This window comes from Pristiophorus japonicus, unplaced genomic scaffold, assembly GCF_044704955.1.
Source record: "Pristiophorus japonicus isolate sPriJap1 unplaced genomic scaffold, sPriJap1.hap1 HAP1_SCAFFOLD_504, whole genome shotgun sequence".
NCBI classification, from domain to species: Eukaryota; Metazoa; Chordata; class Chondrichthyes; family Pristiophoridae; genus Pristiophorus; species Pristiophorus japonicus.
The window spans coordinates 397554-404208 of record NW_027254410.1 but is presented as its reverse complement, the minus strand read 5'-3'; the positions used below and the strand labels follow the sequence as shown (position 1 = coordinate 404208).

The 6655-nt window shown below is 46.0% G+C and overlaps 1 non-coding gene across 1 annotated transcript; it reads right to left on the bottom strand.

Annotated features, from left to right (window-relative positions):
* Nucleotides 1–6376: 6376 nt before the first annotated feature.
* On the bottom strand, nucleotides 6377–6450 carry trnan-guu (transfer RNA asparagine (anticodon GUU)). Its single transcript has one exon. It is a non-coding gene; the product is annotated as a tRNA-Asn (tRNA).
* Nucleotides 6451–6655: the final 205 nt, after the last annotated feature.

The following is a 6655-nucleotide window of genomic DNA, read 5'->3' as shown; positions in this document are numbered from 1 at the left end:
ATCTGCAAATTTGGAGACACTACATTTAGTCCCCTCGTCTAAATCATTAATGTACAATGTATACAGCTAGGGCCCTTGCGGTACCACACTAGTCACTGCCTGCCATTCTGAAAAGTACCCATTTACTCCTACTCTTTGCTCCCTGTCTGCCAACTAATTTTCAATCCACGTCAGCACACTACCCCCAATCCCATTTGCATTAACTTTGCACACTAATCTCTTGTGTGGGACCTTGTCGAAAGCCTTCTGAAAGTCCAAATACACCACATCAACTGGTTCTCCCTTGTCCACTCTACTGGAAACATCCTCAAAAAATTCCAGAAGATTTGTCAAGCATGATTTCCCTTTCACAAATCCATGCTGACTTGGACCTATCATGTCACCTCTTTCCAAATGCGCTGCTATGACATCCTTAATAATTGATTCCATCAATTTCACCACTACTGATGTCAGGCTGACCGGTCTATAATTCCCTGCTTTCTCTCTCCCTCCTATTTTAAAAAGTGGGGTTACATTGGCTATCCTCCACTCCATCGGAACTGATCCAGAATCTATGGGGTGTTGGAAAATGACTGTCAATGCATCCGCTATTTCCAAGGCCACCTCCTTAAGTGCTCTGGGATGCAGACCATCAGGCCTGGGAATATATCGGCCTTCAATCCCATCAGTTTCACCAACACAATTTCCCGACTAATAAGGATTTCCCTCAGTTCCTCCTTCTTACGAGAACCTCTGACCCCTTTTATATCCGGAAGATTGTTTGTGTCCTCCTTAGTGAATACCGAACCAAAGTACTTGTTCAATTGGTCTGCCATTTCTTTGTTCCCAGTTATGACTTCCCCTGATTCTGACTGCAGGGGTCCTACGTTTGTCTTTACTAACCTTTTTTTCTTTACATATCTATAGAAGCTTTTGCAGTCCATTTTAATGTTCCCTGCAAGCTTCCTCTCGTACTCTATTTTCCCTGCCCTAATCAAACCCAGTGCCCGGGTTCGCTGCTATTTCTGGCCAATTTGTGTGCCACTTCCTTCGCTTTAATACTATCCCTGATTTCCGTTGATAGCCACGGTTGAGCAACCTTCCCTTTTTTATTTTTACACCAGACAGGGATGTACAATTGTTGCAGTTCATCCATGCGGTCTGTAAATGTCTGCCATTGCCCTTCCACTGTCAACCCCTTAAGTATCATTCGCCAATCTATCCTAGCCAATTCATGCATCACACCTTCAAAGTTACCCTACTTTAAGTTCTGGACCATGGTCTCTGAATTAACTGTTTCATTCTCCGTGGTGGTGCGGCTCGAAGGGCCGAATGGCCTTCGCCTGCACCTATTTATTTCTGCACGCAGAGGGTTGTGGGTGTCTGGAACTCACTGCCTGAAAGGGTGGTAGAGGCAGAAACACTCACCACATTTAACAAGTGCTTGGATGTGATCTGAAGTGTTGTAACCTGAAGGGTTATGGACCTAGATCTGGAAAGTGGGATTCGGCTGGATAGCCTCTTGTTGGCCGGCATGGACACGATGGGCTGAATTGGCCTCCTTCCGTGCTGTAAACTTCTATGATTCTATGAACTCCTTCACAAAGAGTTGAGATGCGTGTGGGGTGATTTGGGCACATCTTTACTCAAGTGACAACATTTCAAAGGTAACTCAACGGCTGTAAAGCGCTTTGGGGCGTTATGAGTTCCTGAGAGACGCTGCAGAAATGCAAGTGCTTCTTTGCAAAGGTTCGATGCAAATTCAAAATTCACGGCAAAAAAAGGGCTCGCCCGGGATCTCTCGCAAATTTCAAGTAACAACCCCAAAGTGAGAATCATACAACTAGACCAACGAGCCAACTGCTTAGCAAATATGGAGATAAAGGCCTTACGAAGTGCTATCTGTTAATAAACCTCCAGTCAAATCTTCTCAGATTCTTAAAAGCATTGCCAAAGGAAAATAATGAGTTTTACCCTCTATCTCAAGGGATATCTTGGTGACTGCAATCAAGAGTTGCCACAACAAAGTAGCACAAATAGAACTTTGATGGGAAGAATGTATTCACACTACCGTTGTGGTGTCTTTAGACTGTAGAGGCTGCACGGAGATAAAGTGTAACCATCATTGAAGCATTTTTAGTGTGTGTTGTTATTTTTGATCGGAGGAGCAAATGAGACGGAATCAGTGACTTTGCCTTTTCGACATGTTTTCTGAAGCGCCGCACGGTCCCACTCCTGCAGTCAATGAGCTGTTGGGACGTTAATGTATCCATCATCATCATCATCATAGGCGGTCCCTCGAAACGAGGATGACTTGCTTCCACGCCGAAAAAGGATGAGTTCACAGGTGTTTTAATGAAGGACCCGAACTACATGCCGAACGGTGGAAGATGCCTGTGCGTGGATTTTTTTTAGTTGTGATGGCCGTTGCACCCCAGCCATCAAACGGGCTTGACAGAGCGAGGTCTTGGTCCAGTGGCAAGTGTTAAGCAGGTCGACTGGAGACCAGTTCTACTGCACGGACTCAGTGCACACACATATCGCAGTGTGGGCTGGCCCGTGCTGCCCCTGGGCCACTGGCCCCGAACTCATACCTCCCCTGGCCCTGATCACATCCCTCCACAGTCTCTCGCCGCTCCTTCGCCCCGATCTCGCCGCTCCTGCTGCACCTGCCCACGCTCCAATCACCGACCTGGACCTTGATGACGTCACTCTTCGCTGCCGCCGCCCTCCTGCACCAGCTCGCGCTACTCCCTGGAGTAGTCTTCCGGGACCTCCAAGCTGCTCCCAGGGCCGCTCGCCGTTCCTTTCATGGCCCCGACCTGCCGCTGGTGTTCTCCCATTAGTGTATGCAGGCTGTGGGTGGCCACCCCGAGCGCAGCAGAGGGCTTTCTGCATTAGTTCTGGGTGGGGGCAGTATCTTTCCCCTTCTCTCTTCCTCTTGTCTATATCCCTGTGCTTTTATTTCTCTATTTATTCCCCCTGTCTCAGTTTCTAGTGTTTAAAAGGGAACAAAAGATGAAATGGGTGTCACTGTGGAACAATTTCTCTCACTCGAAGTTAGACGCACTACCGTTGCACCATGAGGTCTAGGCAGCTAGCCACTGATATTCCAGTTCATATATAAATATATATAAATATATCGAAATGTATCATAACTGTTCCCTGGTGGTCGAGGGGTTAAGATCCGGTGCACTAACCTGGTTTCAATTGTCGATCAATTCATTGCGTAAAAATAATTGAGTTCTGTGAGACGATTAATAATTGCTGTAATCACCATGAATACCAATACTTTCTGTCATAGACCGATCTTACAGACGATCTGGCTTCTCCTGCCCTTTGCCGAGCACGTGTTCCGGGTTTAATTTTGTCAACTGGGCGAGTTCGCTGATTGCGGGGAGACGGTAGGAGCCTCTGTGGCCCCACTGTGAGGATGTGGAAGTGAACACGGTGGCTGGGTGATCCGTGACATTTCTGCAAAGGGCAGCGGAGAAGAAGGATTGAGAACTTTCAGTGTGGGCCAGAAGTTGTTTCAGGTGAGCCAACACATTCCTGATCAGCACAGAGGGAGCTCACTGGTCAGCTCCACTCTGTTGTGCCAGCCGTGCCAGAGGTTTCTGTAGTGTCGTGGTTATCACGTGTGCTTATCACGTTTGCATTACACATGAAAGGTATGAGGTTCGATCCCGGGAAGGAGCATTATGTTTAAACTTGCTATAGAGGAACAATCAGAGGCGAGTTTCATCTCCTGGCAAATGCTGCCTGACCTGCTGAGATTTCCAGCATTTGCTGTTTTTAGTTGCTATTTATTCTCCTGGCAAAAGTGATCCCTTATTCCTTTAGTGCTCTTTATTTCACTTCAATAAATAGATAACTTTCAGTGAGAGAAAACGGATTCACCGGGGACATTTCGCGGGTGAGGCCAACGTGATATCCGCTACACTGCAGCCCATCAAAGGGCGAGAAACCACTGAATATAAAGGATGAGCTCACAAATATCAGGGGCAGTGCAGTCTGGTCAACGTCAAACTCTCCTTTCTAATTCAGCAGAGGCATGAACGGGAGTCAGACGCCACAAAGTTTAATTAAAGACACAAATGCAATAACACTTCCAAATCATTTCACTGTAAAATTCTTAAAATTTATTTGAAATCCTACTGCATTGAATCTGAAAATGAGCATCGTAGGATTTTATCTTCACTACTGATTCTATTTTCTGTGCATGGTCGGAATAACCGGTGCTGTTAAATTTGACAAAAGTTGCCCCAGATTCCTGATGTCATCGGCAATGAAGATTTTGAACCAGATCCTAAAATACAGTGTGCAAAATGGATTAACATGCTGAAGAACATAAGAACATAAGAAATAGGAGCAGGAGTCGGCCATACGCCCCTCGAGCCTGCTCCACCATTTAATACGATCATGGTCGATGTGATCATGGACTCAGGTCCACTTCCCTGCCCGCTCCCCAACGCACAGGACAAATGATTGAAGTATCGACTGTCCGTCAGTTAGCATTTCTTTCATTGTGCAAAAGAAGGTGAGGGGTTAATTAATGATGCTTTCTCGTGAAAGCAACACAAAAGTTTAAGAAAAAAACATACAGTGACTGGGTGGTGAGCGCTGCTTCTGACACCAGGTGGGAATGGGCGGAGATTTTAAAGCTCCTTGTATTGTGACACCTTCATATAGACGAACATCTGAGTCTTATGATGTAGACCTCGTGGCGCAATGGTAGCGTGACTGATTTCAGTTCCGAAGGTAGTGTGTTTAAATCACATCAGGGTTACTGTACTTTTAGATATTGTTCTTCCAGAAGTAATATATTCTTTGCTGTTTGGCAATAACCAGACCCTTGCTCCAAGTTTTGTCTCACTTTTTCCCCGGTGTCAGACAGAGATACGCCTGCTGCCCTCATTTATTTCATGTGACAGGATACAAAAGTTCAAAATCAACCTGCAGATGGCCACATACAGCATTAATTAGTCAGGATGGCCGAGCGGTCTCAGGTGCTGTGTTCAGGATGCAGTCTTCTCTCGAGGTCTGTGTTTAAATCTGACATTTCTTATTTTTAATCATTAAGTGAAACTCATTGTTTGACACCGCGATCAACTCCTTCAAAGTGGGATTCAGCAGTTCACCTGCTCGCTTAACATTTCCGTCTGATCTGGTGCTGAAAGTGGAGATGTTTCCGCAGTGTAGCGTTTAACACGTTCGTCTCACACGCGAAAGCTCACCGGGTGGGAATATTTTCTGGAGCTTTCTCCTCATGCATGCTCAGGGGCGAATTTGTTCTCCTGTGAAAGGTCATAAGGTCATAAACATGTAAGCATTAGGGGCCGGAGTGGGCCATTCGGCCCCTCGAGCCTGGTCCACCATTCAAGAAGATCCTCGCAGTTCCTTGACAGCAAGTTTAAACATCTGGGGCGGAGCCAACAGGCACCTGGCTGCAATCAACGACAAAAACGTCTATTTGGTAGAAGCCCCGTGAGATCAATCGGTCGAGAATGAGAATCTTAATCTCGAATTTGGGGGTTCGAGCCCCACGTTAACTGTTAAAGCATGTCCCATTTTGCACAGTGTGTTTTCGATGTCTGGTTCAAAATGTTCATTTCTGGGAACATCAACAGGAGATTGGGGAAATAGTGAGAAAGACTTTAGAGCAAAGGTCTGGTTATTGTGAAACATCAAAGGAAATATAAATTCAAGAAACATAGAAAACATAGAAAATAGGTGCAGAGGTCGGCCATTCGGCCCTTTGAGCCTGCACCGCCATTCAATGAGTTCATGGCTGAACATGCAACTTCAATACCCCATTCCTGCTTTCTCACCATAGCCCTTGATCCCCCAAGTCTGAAGGACTACATCTAACTCCTTTTTGAGAAGAATAACCTCGAAAAGAAATGTGACCCCGACACCCAGGAAGAAGTGTTAAGGCAGAAGATTAAATGCTGCATTCCTCTGTTCAAAAAATTCCTTTCACAAACATTTCTCTGACCGTAACTGCACAAAACAACAATGTTCCTTTCAAAGTCATTAAACTTCCGAATTTCCGTGCCGCCCGAATCTCCTGAATCAAATGCCTCTAGTTTTGCCGACTCAATCCATGTCCCTTTGAAATGTTCTGCTTCCACCCACACTATGAAATGTGCCACTAACTTATAGAATAATGGAATGGTTACAGCACGGAAGGCCATTCGGCCCGTCGAGCCCGTGCCGACTCTCAGCGAGTCTGTATACACTCAAACTGAATGCTCATATAAGTATTGGAGTGGGAACTCACTGGATAACAGCACAGCTGGCAATGTTTGTGGAATATATTCGCGGAGCCAAAACTCACAATGACAACCTGGAATCGTGCAGCACCGAATCCACGGGGAAAAACAGTTAAATGCTTCGTCCCTGGGTGGGCGCGAACCACCAACCTTTCGATTAACAGCCGAACGCGCTAACCCATTGCGCCACAGAGACTGACGCAATTGCACACTGCAAGACATCCCAAACCAGGGTGTCAGTCAGTTAAAGCTTCAGATTGCTCTTACCGGGATGGAACTTGTCCACTCTCAGTTGTACTTTTCCCAAGTAAAGGGTGGGACATTCATTGTGGATGTGTGGAAGCCAAACACTTTAATCTTTTTTAACTGGACACTCTTCACTAAGGACTGCCGTGTCTCTC